Source organism: Neofelis nebulosa, chromosome 9 (genome assembly GCF_028018385.1).
Source record: "Neofelis nebulosa isolate mNeoNeb1 chromosome 9, mNeoNeb1.pri, whole genome shotgun sequence".
In the NCBI taxonomy this organism is placed as follows: domain Eukaryota; kingdom Metazoa; phylum Chordata; class Mammalia; order Carnivora; family Felidae; genus Neofelis; species Neofelis nebulosa.
This window is the reverse complement of record NC_080790.1, coordinates 100,458,028-100,480,596: the sequence shown is the minus strand read 5'-3', so window position 1 is coordinate 100,480,596 and position 22,569 is coordinate 100,458,028. Positions and strand designations below refer to the sequence as shown.

Below are 22,569 nucleotides of genomic sequence, written 5' to 3'. Positions count from 1 at the left end.
TACACAATTTTTTATTTGATGCTTTTAGAATGCTTGATGGATGAATAATCTGGATGTTGTAATAATTCACTTCAATGTAACCTATCTAGCAATTCTATGTTCTGTGCTAGACACTGAAAATGTGATGGTAGATAAGATATGGTCTTTTCCATCTATGGACTAAAATTAAACAGAGAGAACATTTTGGAACCAGCTCTGAGAACTCTATGTTCTGAACATACCAGATTGTTCACTTTTCTCTGAACATCTCAAAATACATTCACTTATCTGTGATTCTGCTCATGTGTTTACACACTTAGATTTTGAGCCTCAACATGCCTTTCTCTCAAATTACTGTCTCTATGCAGAGTTTCAAAAGCCAATTTAGAAATTCAAGTAAGAATTTCCTAAGTTTTGCTTTCTGTTCTACTCTGTCATGCCCATTCCCAGAGGCCATGGTCTCCATGACAAGCTTAGTTTTAACAAGCAAAAGAGGAATTATTGGGAGGGAAAATCAATTAGGTCAATAGCTAAACATGTCCTGCTGCATGGTAGTGTAAACAGCTGACTGCTAGCCATTTGCATAAGGGATCTAAGAAGTATAAAAAATGAAAACAAGAGGACACAAGGCTTCACCTTCATAGCATCTGAGGTGGATTTTGAAGGAGTAATCTGCTTTGACAGGCAGGTACATTGGGGATGGAACACATGAGAAAAATCATGAATTGGTAAACGTGCTTTGAGATGTGAAAAATCTCTTGAATGCCATAGACTGTGATCCTATATTCCTCCAAATATAAGCAAGTTGAAAAAATTGTCAGAAATATGGGAAAAAATAAAAATGCCTACTTTTTTTTTGACGTACATAATATGCACAAAGTTTCTGAAAATGAACTTGACCCACATTTGCTCAAATAAATTACCTATCTTTTCTCAATGAATTCCATGCCATATGAATGTGGAGAGAGGAGGGGGAATATTTTATTATTAAAATATGAAACATTTTTTAAATCTTAATACTTAATAATGCTTTTTACTAAATGGGTGATGCTAACTACTGACATTTGTCACATGATGTGTTATAATGGATTTACTGCACACTTAGCACATGCCGGTGATTATGCTGGATACCAAGGGACATTGCTCAACAGGACAGACTGGGCCTTAGCTTCTATAGCATGGAGTCACTCAATAAGCATAGGCAAACAAAAACTAAAGAGATGACAGATTTTGATGAGATCTGTAAAAATAATGATAATAAAATAACAATAGCACTATGACAAAGAACAGCAGGAGAACTTCCTTTAGACTGAGTAATCAGCAGAGATTTCTAAGAGAATGTGATATTTAAAGTCCAAATTGGGGTCACCTAGGTGATTCAGTCATCCAGCATCCAGCTCTTGATTTCAGCTTAGGTCATGATCCCAGGGTCATGGGATCAAGACCCACATCTGGCTCAGTGCTGGGCATGGATACTGCTTAAGATTCTCTCTCTCTCTCTCTCTCTCTCTCTCTCTCTCTCTCTCTCTCTCTCTCTCTCCTCTCCCCCTCCCTCTGCCCCTCCCCCATCTCATGCACTCTCTCTTTCTAAAATAAAAAAAAATTATCAATTAATTAAGTTAAAAATGAAGTGCAAACTGAAGAAGGAGTTGACTCTGTGAAGAATCAGGGAAAGTATTTCAGGCAGATGGAAGACCCAGAAAACTTCTCCCCAGGTTGGAATAGCCCTGGTCATTCAAGAGACTAACTGGAAGCCACCCCAGCTAGGTGAGTGAGCCTCGGGGAGTTCAAGTGGTCTGCAAAGATACTGGAGAGGCAGGCAAGGAGCAGACTCTGCAAGGTCTTAAGCAGAAGCATAGCTGAGAGCAGGGGACACACTGCTTCCCCTAAGCACATTATCCAAAAGTGGAACTTTTTTTTTTTTAATTTTTTTTTTCAACGTTTTTTATTTATTTTTGGGACAGAGAGAGACAGAGCATGAACGGGGGAGGGGCAGAGAGAGAGGGAGACACAGAATCGGAAACAGGCTCCAGGCTCCGAGCCATCAGCCCAGAGCCTGACGCGGGGCTCGAACTCACGGACCGCGAGATCGTGACCTGGCTGAAGTCGGACGCTTAACCGACTGCGCCACCCAGGCGCCCCCAAAAGTGGAACTTTTTAATGGTTGGTGACTACAAGGAAGAGAGGCTGGAGGGAGCTATGTGAGATTAACAGTGGATATGTCTTGGGATGGAGTCTCTGTTGTGAGCAGTTCCCTACTGTCGAAAGGCAGAGGACCCCTACTCATCCCTCCCCCTGTCGTTCACCATTTCCATTACCACCCACAGTACCACTACCATAACCAGCCTGGGAGAAATAGCTAGAGCTTGGCCTGTAGGCTGAGGTGGGATGCTTCTGATTCCGAATGTAGTGGAAAAGCATAGTGGTTTTAAACAGAGGAATTCATGACCAGATATACATTTTTAAAAGATTTCGTGGCGCCTGGGTGGCGCAGTCGGTTAAGCGTCCGACTTCAGCCAGGTCACGATCTCGCGGTCCGTGAGTTCCAGCCCAGCGTCGGGCTCTGGGCTGATGGCTCGGAGCCTGGAGCCTGCTTCCAATTCTGTGTCTCCCTCTCTCTCTGCCCCTCCCCCGTTCATGCTCTGTCTCTCTCTGTCCCAAAAATAAATTAAAAAAAAAAAAAGTTGAAAAAAAAAAAAGATCTCCATGTGTGCTATGTGAATGGTTAAGGGGCAGGAAGAAAGCATGTAAGAAGGACATCCAGTAAGGAGTCTATTGCGACAGCACAGGTTTGGGGAGATGGTTGGTAGCACTAAGATAGGGACAATAGATATGATACATAGTAGATAAGTTTAAGATATACTTTGTAAGTAGCATAGACAGCTTTTGCAGGTCACTTTGAGATGGGGAGGAGCAAAACAAAGGAAGGAATCAAGGATGATTCTTAGGAGTTTGAATTTAGGAACAGAACACTCTGTGGTGTTAGGATTTAGTGAGATATAGATGAAGAAGGAGAAAAATAAAGTTCCATTTTGGCCAGGCCAAGTGTGAGATCTCTGTAAGATGGCTAAGGTTGGCATATGGATATAGAAGGTGGGCACTGTCATCATGATCTGAATGTCAAGGTATAGATTGAACTAGAAAAATACATTCAGAATACACCAGCGTATGGATGGTATTTAGACTCATGGGCTGGATAAAAGCACACAGGAAATCCTTTCTTTTTAGCAAAAATAGTTCATGAGTTTAGACATTTTAACATCATGAACCCAGCTCTTTCCCCTGTAAAATGCCTCCCTACCTTGACAGCATGTTATATATACAGTAAATAACTGGTATCTGCCTTCTAGGAACACAGTCTAAAATAGATCCTGATGGGGGTGTCTGGGTGGCTCAGTTGTTTGAGCGTCCAACTGGGTTGTAGCTCAGGTCATGATCTTGTGGTTTCCTGAGTTCCAGCCCTGCCTCAGGCTCAGGCTCTGAGCTAGCAATGTGGAGCCTGCTTGGGATTCTCTCTTCCTCTCTCTCTCTCTCTCTCTCTCTCTCTCTCTCTCTCTCTGCCCATCCCCCCATCTCATGCACTCTCTCTTTCTAAATTAAAAAAAAATCAATCAATTAATTAAAAAATGAAGTGCAAACTGAGGAAGGAGTTGACTCTGTGAAGAATCCAGGGGAAGCATTGCAGGCAGAGGGAAGATCTAGAAAACTTCCCCCAGGGTTGGAATAGCCCTGGTCATTCAAGAGACTAACTGAAAACCCATTAGTCTTTTTCTGTCTCTCTCAAAATAAATAAACCAAAAAAAAAAAAAAAAAAAAAAGTTAATCTATGTTCACATTTAAAAAACAAAACAAAACAAGACAAAACAATAGAACCTGTTGACATAACCAAGGGAGCTTCCCTTTTCATTCTTGTCCCTCTGAGCCTTCATAATAATAACACGTATGAGTATTACAGCCTGCAGGGACTTTTATATTTATTATCCCATTTTTTTGTCCTTGAACAATCCTTGAAGTGCAAAGGACATGTGCAAGCTCTTGTTTGAGGTACTGAGCAGCTTTTTAAGTATATTCTTATTCCTACTTTTTAGGAGATAAGAATGTAGGCCCTAAGAGTTAATTAAGCAACACCTCTGGAAGATATCACAGAAGTAGTGACTGGGATAGGCAGAGGGAAGATTCTTCTAATTCCAAGGCTCCAGGGATTCTAGTTTTGGATGGGACCTTCCTGGATGTATCAACTTTTCTAAGAAAACAGAGCGCCAATGGAGAGCAAGAACTCAAATCTGTCAGAATTGGATCAAACCTCAGCTTTCCATTTGCTAATTGGGTGAGCTTGGAAGTAACATGGCCTGTCGGCCTTGATTTCTTAATCTTTACAGTGGGGATGCTAATATCCACCTCTCAGTTTGTAAATATATGTGTCCATCCATATATCCAGGCTTCCACTAACCAGTTTACTCCTTCATCCACCAGCGTATAATAAGGTACCATGTGCCAGGACCATTTTAGGCATTGTGAATGCATTTATGCAGAAAATAAAGCCACTGCCCTCCTGGGGCCTTTATCCTTCATAGGAAGTGATCAATGACCAATCAATAAATTAATATAGACTAGACCATGAGATAGTAATGCGAACTGTAGAGAAAGTAGAGCAGTATGGAGGGTCACGAGTAGTTGGAGAAGGCTTCTCTGAGCATGGAGGCTTCTCTAAGCAGGCACCTGGACTGGATAAATGAACTAATATAGAAAATGTACTTATCATGGTGCTTTACACCCATTACTGAGCCATGGAATCCCAGAAAAAAGGAGAGTTAAAAGCTGACATGGGTGATGTCCAAAGAAATGTACTCACTGCCCAGCCTAGAGAGAGCCTCAGCTTTTGGAGTTATTTCATCCCACTGGCTAAGTTATGACATAGTCTCTGGCTGCTTTTGCTGATATCATTGATGAATTCAACTGCTATTTTTCTGATTCTGTGCCCAAGAAACATCTTCGAATCATGATTTAACTTCTCATGTAAACCCACCCACCTGGAAAGAACATTCTGATCAGACAGACTTCAAGTATTCAGCTTCAGTTCTTAGCTACTTCTCTTATATGTTGATACAGAGATGCTCTAATTATGATTTGGTTTCCTGTGTAGCTTGGCCACATGGAGTGAATGTGGACTTTGATTATTCCAGTTCCTGTGACAGCTCTTGCCCATTATAGGTTAAGCATCTGGCATTTTGACTGAACACATTCACCTCCTGAATTTAGGTCATAGTCATGCCTGGCACATAGTAGGTACTTAGTAAATGTCCACTAATTAATAGATGGAGACTTCTCCCAGGCCCATGGCAAAAATCAGATTTTCAAGGGTAAATTCAGCAGGGGGATAATGACTGCCACCCTACAGGGCCCCCCAGGAGCTAGCCTGCCCAGGTGTGCCAGGCATCTAACCACAGTCACTGCAGGAACTGGGCACACAGATTTTTGTACATCAATAATGGCTTTAAACTTCTGCCTCAACCTATTAATATCAAGGTTGAGGGAGGGAATGGAAAAGTTAAGTGGGATAACAGGAGGGGAGGAACACTGATCCTCCACTGCAGGTGAGTCCAGTTGCCAGGCAAATTCAAAAGCAGATGCACTTATATTCCTGGGAGCAATGTTTCCACTCACCTTCAGAGCCCTGGCAGGGGAGAGGTAAGGGGCTGAGGTGGTGGGACTTCTTTGGCTCCTGTAGAAGGTGAGGAAGTACAGGGTCTCTAATCATAATGATAATAACAATATGATTCACTTAAGATTCAGCAGGCACTGCATTTCATACTTGATACCTATCACTTCACTTAATTTTACCCTGCAGGCCATTGCATATATCAGCTGGAAACCTCTCTTCCCTTTGATTCAAACCCACATTTTCCAGAAATGTTTAATGAAGGTTTCTGGCTTTTTGGCTAAATAAACATCATGCATGAGTCCTTCGGTTTCTCTGTGATATCCAGCCCAGTAATTTCTCTTATCTCTCTGAGCCTCACGCCAAAAGATAGTGCTTGTATCCTGTTAGGTATGCAGGAGGATCTTGCTGTTTGCTACCAGCCAATTCATTTCTCCTGTGGCTCAGTTTATATAACCCTTCTTGAGGAACGTACTTGATGGTTGGCAGCTGATGGAAATTTCCATTCCTCTACCTTCTCCCTCACTCCCTTCCCACACTCACTGCTGTTTGCTCAGTCTCTGAAGCCCAGCCGAATCTAGAAGCTTCAACTCCATCCAGGCACTAATCAGTTGAGAAACCGAATAAATATAATTGAGACCCCATTGTTAAAGGTACCATTATTGTTTTCTTTCGTCCTAGGCCAGGTTGCCACTTATTTTTTTTTTTCTTGAATGTTTAGTATCCCTGGAAAGCCCCAATACATAAAATTTTATGTGAGGCATCTTAATTATATAAAAATAATTTTTTTCTTAATTCTCTCAGTAAGTATATGTTTCTTTGACCAAATTAATTAACTATAGGAGGTTTCATATTCCTTTTTTCTTTTTTTGGACACACAAAAAAAAGGCAGCTGTATTAGATTAGTGGTTTTCAGTGTCTTTTAGGTGGTAAAGTGCCTGCAAGCCATGATGCTTTGTGGAATACCATAATATTTTAACAGCCAAAGCTAGACCTAAGATAGCCAAACATACAATTTTGTGACATCCCAAATACTATCCTAGATATGATTCTAATAGAGGCAAAAATTAGTACACGTGGAGATATGAATCATTCATTCATCTATCAAATAAGTGTTATTAAGTATCTTCACAAATGTTTCTCAAACTAGCCTTCACCCTGTGGGAGGAGTCCTTTAACATATAGCATTCTGGGAGGTGCCTGGGTGGCTCAGTCAATTGAGCATCCAACTTCGTTGCAGGTCATGATTGCATAGTTCATGAGTTTGAGCCCCACATCGGGCTCTGTGCTGTCAGCTCAGAGCCTGGAGACTGCCTAAGATTGTGTGTCTCCCTCTCCTATCTCTCTCTCTCTCTCTCTCTCTGCCCCTCCCCCTATCGTGTTTTGTCCCTCTCTCTCAAGAATAAACATATATATACGTATATATACATATATGTATGTATATATCATGATGTATATGTATATATCATGCTGGGCTGCTGCTTGGCCCCATTCGGTATTTTAATAAATTCTCAGATGATGCTGATGATGATACTGCTGATCTGGGAAACATTCTTTGAAAGCCACTGGCCTACTCTATTTTGGGCTAGGGGTTGGCAAATTACAGCTCAGGGGCCAAATGTGATACATCCTCTTTTTGTAAATTACATTTTATTGGAACACAGCCATGTCCATTTATTTATGTATTGTCTATATCTGTCTTTGTGCTATATTGGCAGAGTAGTTGGGACAGAGACTATATACCTTGAAAAGCCTGAAATATTTTCTATCTGGCCCTATCCAGAATAAGTTTGTAACATGCAGGTTGTTAGGACAAACTCATACAAAAGTATCATCTAGTTCTCTCCTCCTGGACTTACATTTTAACATGGTGCTAAAAATTTAGTGAGATTTAAAGGAAAAATATAAGAGAAAGTCATAACTGACCGATTCTATCTCCGTTATTCATAACCTTGTTATCCTTTCTTTCCTTTAAGGATCCCTTCTCCATTCATACCCCGGAATCCTAGCCAATGCCACAATCTCTTCAAGTCAGCATGGTCAAAATATGCTCCAGACTGGCCTTTCCCTCTCAATACTTTCTGCCTCCAGTGTACTCCAGAAAGCATTTCAAGATGAGATATCCTAAATGTAGCATTTAGATGACAGTCATCTCCAGAATAAGATTCTGCTGTTCCAGTTTACCACATGCGACACCACACACTACGGCTATCTTATCTACCATCTGTGATTTCCTGTGGTTGCAGGGTGTGCTTTGACCTGCTCAGAAATGGAGATGGTAATGAGTTTTACCAGCAGGAGTGGCAAGGCAAGTGTTCTACACATTAGCACAGGCTCTGCCACTTTCCTCTTTTTCTCTCTGACCCAGGCAAGAGCCACTTCACGCATTTCATTTTGCTGCCAGCCTCTGGAGGCATCTGCGTTAGCAAGCCCATTAAACTCTCCATTGAAACCATACCAGTGTATTCACCGTCTTCCGAATTATTTATTACTTATCTTCTGTTATAAGTAATGCATTATTTATATTAGCTCTTTATTATTTATTACTAGTATAGTTACATATTACTAATGACAAATTATCTCAACACTGTGTCTTGAAACAATAGATTTTGCTTAATCTCATTTTCTATAAGGCAGGATTTGGGGAGTGTCTTCGTGGGTGGCTTTTGCTCAGGGTCTTTCATGAGGTTATGGTTTAGGTGTCGATCTGGATTACAGTCATCTGAAGGTTTGACTAAGGCTACAGGACCAGCCTGTAGCCGAAGGCTCACTGTACAGCTGACAAACTGGTGCCAGTGGTTGGCTGTCGGTCTCAGGTCTTCACCACACGGATCTTTCCTTCTCATGCCATGGAGGTCAGCTTCTCACAGAGGAAGTGAGTCAAGAAAGCAAGGCATAAGCCACAGTGTCTTTCAAGACAGAGACTCAGAAGTCACATACTGCATCATTTCCATGTTATCTTTGTTGTTCACAGGTCAGTCCTTATCAAAGTGGGAGAGAATGACACAGGAATATGAATAGCAGGGGGTAAGAATCATTGGAGGCCATTGTTAAACCTGGGCACCACATAGTTTTAACTCTTCCCTACTCCAGGCAGGGACTTTTCTTCACCATTTTCTCCCTTGGTGGAATGTTCTCTGTCTCTCTCTGTCTTTATCTCTCGCTCTCCCATTTCCTGAATCAGATCATCTTTTAATGCTCTCATCTTGGTTCCATCATCCTGTGACATCTCCTCTGAATCCTTTAGCCTGAAGAAACTGCCTCTTCCTTTGTTCTCCTGTGGCCTCATTATCCTTAGTACACATTTTAGCAGGTACTCACACATAAGAAATAATTTTTATTCACAAATGAAAATAGTCGAAAGCTCAGCTCTTCCTGAGCAAGGAAATTCTTTAATATTACTACAAAAATCTGTGTGAGACATTGGGAACAAAAAAAAAAAAAAACAACTTTAGAGATTGAACTGTATTGTATTACATAATGTATTATGAGTAATATTGATGTGGTACATTTGGTATAATGTAGACATCAGTATCTACCAGAGCAGTACTACTCAAGCTTAAATATCCATATGCATCATGTAGGTGTCTAGTTAAATGCAGATTGAGATCCAAGGTGACGCTGATGTTGCTGGCCCATAATACACACTTTGAGCAACAAGGTACTAGAGTACTAGAAGATGGACATAACATAGAATATCAATTGCTAGTAGATTGAAAAATGGGGTGTCCTGAGTGGCTCAGTAGGTTAAGCGTCTGACTTTGGCTCAGGTCATGATCTCACAGTTTGGGAGCTCAAGCCCCACATCAGGCTCTGTGCTGACAACTCAGAGCCTGGAGCCTGCTTTGGATTTTGTGTTTCCCTTGCTTTCTGCCCCTCTCCTGCTTGTGCTCTCTCTCTCACATTCTCTCTCTCTGTCTCAAAAATAAATAAACATTTAAAAAAAAAGAAAGTAGATTGAAAAAGAGAAGTATTGAAGAGAATCATGGCTGTATTCAATCACTAAAATTGGCAAGGCATTAAATACTTGAAAACATGAATCACACATGTATTTCTTTATTATTCTGTTGTGTTGTCCCTTATTTTTATATGTACACATATGTCTTGTCTCCTCCAGTCTTGATTATAGGTTCTTTTGGATCAAGTGTGTTCATGTCACACAGAAATGAAGCATAGATTTTTCCTGAGTTAGGTACTCAGTAGATGTCTACTGTTTGATTGCTCTGCTGCTGATTAATCCCCATCATTACTTCCCCAAACACTTCTGTTTTCAGTGTAGGGGACTCAAAATGCCTTCTCACTGTAAATATGAATTTATTTGTTTTATTTACAATTTATTTTAAATACATAATACAATTCCTCATAATAAAATAAAACATTAACTAGTAGGCCTAAATACACACTAAGTTAAATTAACATGATCAAATTAATAGAAAAAATTCTGATGTAGTTACACCCCAACCCAATTAAATTAAAATCTTTGTGGGTGAGCCCAGGTAGAGGTACTCTTTAAAACTCTCTGGGTGATTCCAATATGAAACAAAAGTGAAGTCTAATTCATATCCTACTAAATTTTAAGATATAATAAGTATATTTTTATTAGTATCCCCCAAAGCATAATTTTATAATATGTAACTTGGAAATATCAATGGAGACCAATTCAGAGAATTTTTTTCTTTTTTCTTTTTCTTTTTCTTTGTTTTGTTTGTTTGTTTGTTTGTTTTTTGTTTGTTTTTTTGGCTTACAGGACATAATTGAATCAGTTTATGAATTAATATAGATAGGCTATAATATTTTTTGTAATCCTGGAGCAATCTAACTTTAAGTAGTGTGGTTTGTTAATCAGACATAACTTATTGATGTAGGTTGTACCTTTTTCTTTTTTTTAATTTATTTTTAACGTTTATTTATTATTGAGAGACAGAGAGAGACAGAGCATGGGCATGGGAGGGACAGAGAGAGAGGGAGACACAGAATCTGAAGCAGGCTCCAGGCTCTGAGCTGTCAGCACAGAGCCCGATGTGGGGCTCAAACTCACTCACCATGAGATCATGACCTGAGCCGAAGTCGAATGCTTAACTGAGCCACCAGGTGCCCCCGGCTGTACCTTTTTCTTAAAGTAAATATGTCAGATCATTTTGCCAAATTATTCTCAACATTTTAAGAACATGAAGACATGTTGCAAACATTTTGTGTGTGCTAGTCAAAGTCAGTCTCACCTAGGACATTGTTGGGGCACCTGAGTGGCTCAGTCAGTTAAGCATCCAATTTAGGCTCAGGTCATGATCTCATAGTTCCTGAGTTCCAGCCCCACGTCGGGCTCTGCAGAGCCTGGAGCCTGCTTTGGGTTCTGTGTCTCCCTCTCTCTCTCTCTCCCTCCTCCACTGACACTCTGTCTTTCTCCCTCTCAAAAATAAATAAACATTTAAAAAAATTAAATAGGACATTGTTAAATGCCTGCCTTATAAAGGTTGTCATCATAAAAAAGATCGCTGTCATTTAGGAGCATTTTAGTCAGAAGAAAATAATGTCACTTCTTTTTGCTTACTCAATGTCAGAAACTATAAAAGGTAAAATAAAGACAGCCTAGTACTGTTAATGGGACCCTGAACATAGAGTCAGAATACTTGGCATCTCTTTGAAGCTCTGCCTCTTTCTATGTAACCCTTGGAAAGTCTCTTAGCTTCTGATGGTCTCCAGTGTTTTATTTGTAAAATGAAGGTATTGAAGTAGAAGGCATATAAGATTCTTATAGCTGGAAAGGGGTAAGGTGAGAGAGCAATGTGCTTTGAGTGCTTCCAAGTCAGGCACTGTGTGAAGTGATTTAAAATAATTTTCATATAACTCTCAAAAATTCAAGAACTCTATAGAGAATTTGCAAGTGGGTGGACATAAAAATCACTAGATTGTTAAGGGAAGCCCATGAAAAAAATCATATAACACAAAATAAAAACACATTAATTTCTTTTATTCCAATTCCCTCATAGAAAGAGAATTTTATACAACGTGAATGTCAATGAGTTTGTTCCATAGATGAGAAAAACTGAAGCCCAGAGGTACTTCCTGTTACTGACATATGACAGCACACTGATAGGTGATGAGAATTTGTCCAGTTGAATCGTACAATCCTTTACTTCATCCAAAAGCTTTATCAGCCTCATAACTCAGCATTTTATTCTGCATCAAGGGTGGCTCTAAGATTTATATTCATGGTAACTTACAATGTCTGAAGCTGGTATGTCAGGAAGATTGTCACAAGTGGCCCAGGCTCTGATACGTGGGTCTGGTGTTACAAAGCCAGATTGGCATACCAAGGGCTGCTACCACTGGTACCGTCTAACTTGAATGCCTTTCTGGACAAATATTTTGTAATTGGATTCACAAAGGATTTTAATTCCTTCAGATTAAAAGTTGTGGTTCATCTATTGCCCTAAAAGTTGTAACAGTAAATTACACAATGACACAGTCATGTCATACATACACATATACACATGCATATAATCATACATAGTACATTGCACAGAAACATCACTGGTACCATGCACTCATCTGATCCTGGGGGAAGGAATTAACTGTGAAGGCGTAAAATAGTTGTTCAAAGACAGGACCAGGGAACAGTTAATTAAACATCATTTCACCTGGGGGTAGTAAAGCTATGCCCAGGTGAGATATGTAGCTAAAATCCTGGTAAGTTGAACCAGGAGACTGCGATAATCATACAGTGAGTCAACAAAATCAACAAATAATTATTAAGCCTCCATCACATGTCAGACATTTGTTAGGCACTGGGGATATAATGATGATCAAAACTGTCCATGATCCCAAGGAGTTTATATACTAGTGAAAGGAGAAAGATACCAAATTTATAAAACTTAAAAAAAAAAGTAAGATCACATTAGGCATTGACTAGTATGATGAGGAAGATAGAGAAATGTGATAGAGAATGAAGAATGAAGGGTAAGGGCGGTCATGGAACTATTCTTCTTGAACCGAGATTCAAATGATGAAAGGTAGCAGTGTCAGAAAAATTGAAGGGAAAAGTGTTTCAAACAGATGGAGCAGAAAATGCAATGGTCCCAAGACGAGAATGAGGAGCTTCTGCAAGAGGAGAAGTTTTAATAGCGACGGGCTTTTGAAATCCTTATTTCGCTCATTCCTTCATTCATTTATTTATTGTTTATTCATCAAAATATGTATTGAGCACATACTATGAATCATTTACTTTTCCAGACATATTTCCCTGGCCTTGTGATACTTACATTTTCATGGGGGACACAGACAAGAAGCAATACGTAATAAGAAAATTATGTAATACATCAGAAGATAAGAGCATAAGAAAACAGAAAACGAGCCTCAGGAGAACCAGGAGTGGCCATGGGAGTGGTCAGGGAGGGCCTCACTGAGAAGGTGAGACAGGAGCCAAGGCTTGAAGCACCTGAAGGAATTAGCCATGCACATTCTGGGAAGTGGCAACAGCAAGCACAGAGCTGTGTTGGAAAAAACAGCAAGGAAGCCAGTGTCGCTGGAGCGGAGTGAAGAGGAAAGCAGTGGGAGATATGATCAGTGAGAACCTGATCATATACAGTAATGCCAGGAGTTTGGCTTTTCCTCTGAGAGACATAGGTAGGCCTCGTGGGGTCTTCACTCGCATTCTAAGATCAGTGTGGGCATAGAAACCAAGGAATTCCATCCCAAGTGATAGGAAAAGCACCCAGGAAGGCTGGGCTTCCCATGACGTGGTGAGACCATGAGAGGCAGGTCCACCACGTCCGTGCACGGTGGTCCTGGAGAGGGTGGTGAGGAAGAACATCAGGCTGACTCCTACAGGTGGCCGTGACTGCAAAAGTGAATAACAGTGCTTTTTGAGAAATCATATGTTATTATTTTTTAATCTAGGAACCATTTGACTTTCCTAAAATGACATAACAAGCTATTCTCTAGAAGTAAAATATAAACTTCCTGTTACTGAGCCATGAAAAAGAAAAGTACCTGAAGCAGTCCATAAAACTTTAAATTTCAGCAGAGTGCTAATTTAATCAGGGAAACCACAGCATTTTTGCTGTCTTCATTAAGCATGTTATATGGTCTCTGAGAAATCTGACTCTGCATCCAGAAGGGTAGTCATACTCTCCTTTTATCTCTAACAGATGTGGGCATCAAATGTTTATGGGCATGAAAAAGGCCTTCCCATTAAAGGAGACCCTGTCAAGGAGCAGGACTTTTTTTTTTTTTTAATGTTGTTTTATGCACAAAACATTTCTTTTGAAATCACTGAGGCCACATAAATGTTAAAGAAGCAATGTAATATTTTCATAACACATATTTGTCTGTCGCTGCTGTTTCTTGCAGAATTTGTCCCACAGTGATCTTTGGGTTAGTGGTTTCTAAGTAGCCACCAGGACTGACCTTCTGGGGGCCTCACAGACAGTGATGCATTGATCCACAGAGACCACCTTTGGGGCTCCTGCTTTTGGCTAACACACAAGCAAAGTTTTCTTTTCCTGAAGTTATTTTATCCATCCTCGCCACTTCCTTCCACAGTCCTTTCTAGAAACAGAATTAAATTGCATTGGGAATAACAAGGAGGAAAAATAATTCACTCATATTTTATTGTTTTAATACATTACATTTGTATCACTGCTGATTTATGTTCTCTAATCCGTTGTCCCTCTGTTTTGCATTCTCCATGTCTAGTGGGGGTGTTGAATGAGAGTAACCAGTAAATAGGCTTGCAGAGAAGAATGTGGGGAGTGGGGAGATGTGGGGTGAGGTGAATCAAGGCTTGTTTTCTTGTTGATCTTTTACTTTGCTTTCCAAAGCAGGGGATAATGATTGCATGTTTCTGATCAGCTACAGGGAGGGGAGGTAATGCCCAGTACTTACATGTTGCATATTATCTCTTAATTGCTAAAATAAAAGGGACAGTAAAAAAAAAAAAGTGCTTTATATAAATGGAGATCTCTGGACACTTGACAATGACACACTTCTCAGTATATTGAGAATCATCTTTTTTTCTCCCCAGACTCACCCAGCCTTGATTGTCATGTTAGCCATTTTCACTTCTGCCTGCTTAGCACTGAGCAGCTGCTGGCCTTCACAGGGAGAGAGAGCCCCCAGTTGCTCTGAGCTCCTTGCTGGGTGTAGTGATTGCCTGCACATCCCATCACGACTCCGGTGGGGACCCCAGCTCAAGGAAATTGAGTGTGCTTTTCCTTACTACTACGTTTTGCTTTTGTGCTTTGATTTCACAGAGAAAAGAAAAGGTAGATAATAGAATATTTATTCTTGGCTGCTGGCATACACTGCATTCCTACTGGCATGCACTTTCAATCCACTCCTGACAACTGGCATGAATCACTCTCTGTTTAGAGTAATATCATGCTTGCTTGAGGTTTCTTAGGCAAAAACCATGAAGGTCCCCATTTTGCTGGATCCCTGTGTGTCAGTGATTAAGAGAGAATAATTTTGACAAAGCGGGTATCTGACACCATTTTCTAAGTGTCACCAGCAGTACTCTTCCCTGAGGTCCCTTGGGTTGCAAGCATTTGATTTGGATTTTTCCTACTCCCTTTCTTGAAATGCATGACTAAGAAACCTCCACTTTCTCCCATGATTCTTGGTTATTCTCTTTGAAAAAGGAAGCAAAACAAGAATATTATTGTCAGAATATCCCAGCCCTGTTGTTTGAGGATGCTACCTTCCAATTTAAAATGACTGGTCATCCAAATATTGCTTCTTACACATGTACTTGTTAGAGGATATAGAACAGACCATCATCACACTTTTTCTTAAAAAGACTAGAGGGTAAATATGTTAAGCTTTGCAGGTCATATAGTCTCTGTCACAGCTGCTCAACTGTATTGAACTGTAAAAGCAGCAATAGACTATGTATATAGCCATGGCTGTGTTCCAATAAAACTTTATTCACAAAACCAGATGGTTAACTGCAGTTGGCCCACAGGCAGTAGTTTCCTGAACTTTGGTATAGATGGTAATTCTTGGAGCTTTGGGGATAACCGCTTTCCGTCTGCTCTTAGTTAAGAAGATGTTGCCAAGGGTCCTAGTGGCAACCTCCCCACCAGGAATGGTTTCTTGTGATCTAATTGCACATCTTGTTTGTTTTTTTTTTTTTAACTCTATTTGCTCTAGACCCATCACCAACAAAGTAGGCAAGAGCCAGGGAAACTGTTGTTAAAAAAACAGAGGGTCCAGAAGCCCAAACTCTCTAAAGTTTAGCTTTATTTTGTCATCCAAGCTCAGAAAGGCAGCTCTCATTTCGGCTCCCCATCCCTGTCTCCATTGCTCGCTTACTCTATTTCAGTCCTGGCAAGCTGAGATCCCACAATCTTCGAACCTCACATTAGCAGCATCACTGGCCCCAATAACAGGAACACCATCCATGAGCTAGCCCTTTGACAATGCAGAAAGTTTTTCATGCGCCTTACCTGATGTGATCCTAGCCCAATTATTTGAGGCCATTATTATTATGATTATTATTTTCATTTACTGTGTTTACTAATAAAACAGCCCTGAAGAAGTCGAGGGACTTGTCCAAGATTCTGCATCAAATTTATTTCACCTTCAGGTGACTCAGAGATCTCTGACTCTTAATTCCTTAATTCCTCTATCTAGTGCTGTTCCTCAGTCCTGCTTCACTGAGGATCTGGCTTTTGCCATTCCTGTTTCATGTCTTTTCTGACAGATTATCAATACCCTGAGATGGAACACTCCATTCTCTGAAAAGAGGAAGAAAGCTACAGAAGACTATCCAGGATAAGAACGTTTTTAAATATATGGTGTTAGGGGCGCCTGACTGGCTCATTCAACTGAGCTTCCAACTTCAGCTCTAGTCATGATCTCACGGTCTGTGAGTTCAAGCCCCATGTCGGGTTCTGTGTTGACAGGTCAGAGCCTGGAGCTTGCTTCAGAGTCTGTGTTTCCCCCTCTCTCTGCCCCTCCCGCGCTCATGCTCTCTCTCTCTCTCTCAAAAATAAATAAGCATTTAAAAAAATGCTACCAATGGTAGCAGGAGACAAGTCTTTGGTCAAGAATTTTCCAAAATATAGAATTCTTCCCTCTTCCCTTAGAGTTAAGCAAGACCAGTGTTACCCAGGGTCTGGTCCGGTCTGGGATAGGTTTTAGGAAACCGGAAGTAAGGTGGCGTTACCCAAGCAGTGTGAGAAGACAAACACAGAAGAAAATGGTCATGTTGAAAACTCATAGTCCATGGAATCCAGGAGACCAAAAGGGAAGGGTGAAAATTTTTAAGACTAAAGATTGGGGCACATGGGTGGCTCAATCAGATAAGCATCCAACTCTTGGTTTCAACACAAGTCATGATCTTGCGACCATGGTTCGAGCCCCGCATCAGGCTGTGCGCTGGCAGTGCAGAGCCTACTTGGGACACTCTATCCCTCTCTCTCTGCCCCTTCCCCACTTGTGCTCTCTCTCTCTCAAAAGTAAATAAATAAACATTTAAAAAAAGACTGAAGATTAAAGCAGTTGATAAAGTTCAGTTGTAGCAGCAGGAGTCATGTGCTGGTAAGCACACATGCTTCCACGCACAAGTGACACCAGGGTATTCTCCTTGGCCTAAGTTAGTGTGTTGACCACAGACATCAAAAAGAAACAACCAGCCAATCAAACCAAATTCTAGGCCAGCTGCTCATCTTTCTTCCTCTTTACCCGGGAGCCACATCCAGAACACCTAAGACTTGACCTATCTAAATATGCAAGTTTTTCTCTTTCCTTCTTCTCCTGTTGCCTCAAGTAGAAAAGTGCATCAGAAATTCTTTGCTCCACTGAGAAGTCCTTGGCTTCTGCCATTCACTGGTTTTTGTTTTTGTTTGCTTGTTTGTTTGCTTGTTTGCCACTCACTGTTGTTTACACAATTATCTCACATCCTCTGCTAAAGTACATTTGAGCTATCTTCTTCCAACAGCTACTTTTTATAGCTGAAGGAGAAAGGGATCTGAAGAAAAGAGAAATAAGAAGCCATAGGCCAAAGATGCTTAAGGATAGGCTCTTTTTTGTTAAGAAGAAAAGACAAACAAATAAGTACCATTGTTTCTAAATGAGAGATAGAGATTTTAGGCATGATTAGGTTTTTTTTTTTTTACATTTTATTTATTTTTGAGAAACAGAGTGAGACAAAGCGTGAGCAGGAGACGGGCAGAGAGGGAAGGAGACACAGAATCTGAAGCAGGCTCCAGGCTCTGAGCAAGCAGTCAGCACAGAGCCCGATGCGGGGCTCGAACCCACAAACTGTGAGATCATGACCTGAGCCGAAGTCGGACGCTCAACCAACTGAGCCACCCAGGTGCCCCGGGCATGATTAGGTTTTTAACACAATCTCCATAATGAATCACTTACTCTGAATCAAACAACATCAGTGATTTTCTATAAAACTTCTATAACAGTCCTGGGATACACCCAGAATCTTTGTACAAATATTTGCCATATACTTTAATTCTGGCTAATAAATATGCATATATAAATACATATATTCATATAATATAGATATACATATGCATTTAATAGTATATACTGTATGTACATGTGTATATGTATATGTATATATATATATGTATAGGTATATGTGTGTGTGTATATACATATATATAGCCTCTTAAAATTATATGTGTATGAGTATATACTCCCAAATTTTTAAACTAAAAAATTTGAAACTGGCTTAAAACTCCCAAATTTTTGCAATTAAATGCTCATGAATCTTAAACAGATCAATAAGTCTTCTAGTGAATTGGAATTCTGCTCTACTCAATGATGTGTTGTAATTACATACATGTTTTTACAGTTATAGGAAAATGCCAGTTAAGGTGTTGTTTAGGACATAATGTCGAGTTTACAAATTTATATTAGAAATTAATTTGTTACTTTGGCTTCTTTGCTGGAAAATCATTTTATGTTTAAAATGCCATCATTCAATTATTTTGTAAGATGACAAAACCGAATCCAATTAGATTATTTTTATTTCTTAATGTAGTTTTGTGGGGTTTTTAAATGCTTATCTATTTATTTTAGAGAGCGAGCATGAGTGGAGGAGGGGCAGAGAGAGAGGGAGAGAGAAATCTCAAGCAGGCTCAGCACTGTCAGTGCAGAGTACAATGGGTGGGCTCGATCTCACAAACCATGAGATCATGACCTGAGCCAATATCAACAGTCAGACACTTAACTGACTAAGCCACCCAGGTGCCCCTTTAGTGTAGTGTTTTTTTTTGTTTTTTTTTTTTTTTACATCTCCTAACAAAAACATTCTAGGACACAAAAGAATTTGCTTGTCACTGTTTCTCATATATAGGGTTTTCTTTTTTTTTTTTTAAGTTTATTTATTTATTTTGGGAGAGAGAGAGAGAGAGAAAGAATGAGTAAGGGAGGGGAGAGAGAGAAGGGGACAGAAAATGCTTAGTGGGCTCTGTGCCTACAGGAAAGATCCCAATATGGGCCTTGAACTCGCAAACTGTGAGATCATGACCTGAGCCAAAAGTCATGTGTTTAACTGACTGAGCCACACAGGCACCCCTCAAATTTTCTGCCCATTTTTTAAATGTTTACTTATTTATTTTGAGAAAGAGACACAGGAGAAAGAGAAACACGGGAAGGGCTGTGAGAGAGGGAGAGGGAGAATCCTAAGCAGGCTTCATGCTCTCAGCACAGAGCCTGATGCAGGACTGGATCTCATGAACCATGAGATCGTGACCTGAGCCAAAATCAAGAGTCAGATGCTTAACCAACTGAACCACCCAGGCACCCCATTCTGCCCAATTTTAATTAAAAAAAAGGTTTTTTTTGCTATGAGTTATAGGGCTTATTATATATCCTTAGCATGATTTTTAAAAATGAATTTGGGGACCACTCTTGAGCACTATTTAAAAATGTGATACAGTGCTGTCTTTGTCTTGAATAGGCAAATGTATATGTCAGATGTCAGCTCTGCTGAATAGAACTGTATTTCCCTTGGTCAACTAATGCAATTCTGAACTCACCTTAGATACTTTTTTTTCTTTTTTCTTTCCTAATTAAAAATGTAACTCATTTTTTTAAATTTTTTTTAACGTTTATTTATTTTTGAGACAGAGAGAGACAGAGCATGAACGGGGGAGGGTCAGAGAGAGAGAGGGAGACACAGAATCTGAAACAGGCTCCAGGCTCTGAGCTGTCAGCACAGAGCCCGACGCTGGGCTTGAACTCACGGACCGCGAGATCATGACCTGAGCCGAAGTCGGACGCTTAACCGACCAAGCCACCCAGGCGCCCCAAAAATGTAACTCATTAATGCAAAATAAAAATCCACAAAGGATAACAATATTAAAATATACATCATATTACATATATAAATTACCATGTAAGAATTTTATTGACTTTATGCCAGAATAAGAGAAAATTAATCAGCACTGTATCTGTACAAAAGTTTTGGTCATTTAGAAAAGAAGTAGACAGCATTTGATATTTTTCTGTCTACAAGATTTGCTAGTAAATCAAACAATATTGCCATACCCATGTTGCATATGTTTTGTTAAAGTGACTCTATCAGCACTTCATCTCAAGACGCTTGCTAATTTCTTATAGTATGTATCTTAATTAAATAATGTTGACAATTAGTACCATTTATTGAGAGCTTATTGTAATGCCAGGTCCTAAAGTAAATGCTTGCTGCTTTTGTTGTTATAGTCATTTCACGGTCACAATCTTAGGAGGTAGATCATTTTATTACCCCCATTTTATAGGTAAAAGAACTAAAGACTGTTTCTCTGCCTCACTCAAGTACATCATCCAACAGTAACAGTTTCATTAAGATTATATATATGTTTTTTAAAGTATCACTCCACACAATATATTGTCCTTTTTACTCCAAATTATGCAAGGTATTACAGCATTTTACATTTTTAAAAAATATTTATCTATTTTTGAGAGAGATGGGGAGAGAGCACAAGTGGGGGAAAGGTTAAAGAGAGAGAGGGAGACACACAATCTGAAGCAGGCTCCAGGCTCTGAGCTGTCAGCACAGAGCCCAACGCGGGGCTTGAATCCACCAACCATGAGATCATAACTTGAGCTGGAGTCAGATGTTAACCTACTAAGCCACCCAGGTACCCTGTATTTTACATTTTGAAAGCACAGATGGTAAATAAAACGATTGTTTGTCTTCATTCATTACAGATTCTTTCAACCAGCCCATAGGAGTGATTACTATTAAAAATAATACTTAAGGGCGCCTGGGTGGCTCAGTCGGTTGAGCATCTGCCTTCAGCTCAGGTCATGATCTCACCCTCCATGAGTTTGAGCCCCATGTCAGGCTCTGTGCTGACAGCTCAGAGCCTGGAGCCTGCTTCAGATTCTGTGTCTCCCTGTCTCTCTCTGCCCCTCCCCTGCTCATGCTCTGTCTCTCTGTGTCTCAAAATTAAATAAAAACATTAAAAAAAAATAATACTTAAAAACTTGCCCCAAATATCTGCTCAAAAAGAAAAAAAAGTTTTCTGATCAATTAATATCAATGTTAAGTCTTCTTTCACAAACTATTGAAGCAAGACTGTCTCCTTTGAGTGGTTTTATTCTACAGCAGATGTCTCACTCTCCAGACCCATGGATTTTTCAGCCAGTTTAAACTGTTTAAAAAATGGCTAATTCTAAATATGTGTTCACATTTTGATTACAACCAAATGTTCCAGACCCATCCCTGTATTTCACAGACTTACTTGGAACAGTGCCAGCAAAGCCAGCTGGAGAGCTGCTGGAGACCTGGGGAGGTCAGCAGGGAGTGCTGCCTTTTGTACTCAGCATTGAGTTTTTTAAGATCCACCAGCTTCAGACTCTACCACCAATTCTGTTTATGGTGTTTTTAAAACGTGGGGGTGTTTTGTTAAGTCACCTTATTTTTTTTTTCTCTCATCACGAGGCAACTCTTCCCTTAACGAGCAATAACAAAGGAACAGAAAAGAATAAAATCTAACAGTGAAAGCCATCAACATGTTTTCTTTTCTGAGCACCACTTTTTCAGGCATTATTCTTTATAAAACATCATAGCAGGCCCTTTTTGAAAAGAAAGAGGAAAAGAAACTTTACATGATTAGGAAAGAATGGGAATTGAAGATACTGAAAAGTGTAGCAGGAAATGAAAATATAGTGACAGAAGAAGAAAAGTAATTCTTTGTTGTCCAAAACATTATTTTCTGTAACCTGTTCACACTGACTTGTGTGTGTGTGTGTGTGTGTGTGTGTGTGTGTGTGTATTTCTTGCCATCTCATTCTGGTGTTAAAAAAAACAAAGTATTACTATGATCAGCTATGAAACAGCACTTCCTGAAGAGATAATCTCTTGGTTATAACTATTTATTTCTTAATTAAATACTAAATGTATCCTCTGAAATAGTTACAGTGGTGTTTAGTGTGCCCCTTTAACTTTAAGGGAAGAAGTAAGATTTTTGAAAAATTTTTAACAAGAATCATGTCTTTTTGAAGAAGGACAAAGACTAATAACTAGAGTTGTAATTTCTTTTTCACCATAAGCCCAATCAATTTGATTTCTTTTTCTCCTAAGTTAAAAAATGAGCTGAGGCCAGCAAAAAGTCATAACTGGGTCACTAATTAAATGTCAGAGATCTGCTTGTCTTGTGGAGTTGAGGACTATCTAGTTGAAGAAAATAAAATCATTGACTGATATTTGTGACAGTGTATGTGGAGGAGGTGAGGGATAAAGCTGGCGTGTTCACTGTTGGATAGAACTATTTACGTTACTCGTGATTCATAAAGTGATTGAGAAAACCTAAAGCCTTGGACTGTGTTAGAAGTTTTGTCTCCAAATGTCCAGATTTTTCAGATATGTGTTGGCACTATGCTGTGGATTAAAGAATAAAAGAGGTGTCAGCACTCAGCCTTCATCTAGATACCCGAAAGACAAGGATGTACCTGCAAGG

The 22,569-nt window shown here is 39.8% G+C and overlaps 1 protein-coding gene and 1 long non-coding RNA gene across 2 annotated transcripts in view; one reads left to right on the top strand and one right to left on the bottom strand.

Moving 5' to 3' along the window:
* MACROD2 (mono-ADP ribosylhydrolase 2) overlaps window positions 1–22,569 on the top strand; it is a 2,059,774-nt gene that overhangs the window by 1,738,283 nt on the left and 298,922 nt on the right. The gene's annotated exons all lie outside the window — the stretch shown is intronic.
* Window positions 8,137–21,482, bottom strand: LOC131485395 (uncharacterized). The gene is made up of 5 exons (XR_009248811.1): window positions 21,352–21,482; window positions 14,045–14,185; window positions 13,350–13,475; window positions 11,860–12,068; window positions 8,137–8,619 (listed from the first exon to the last, which is right to left on the bottom strand). It is a non-coding gene; the product is annotated as an uncharacterized LOC131485395 (long non-coding RNA).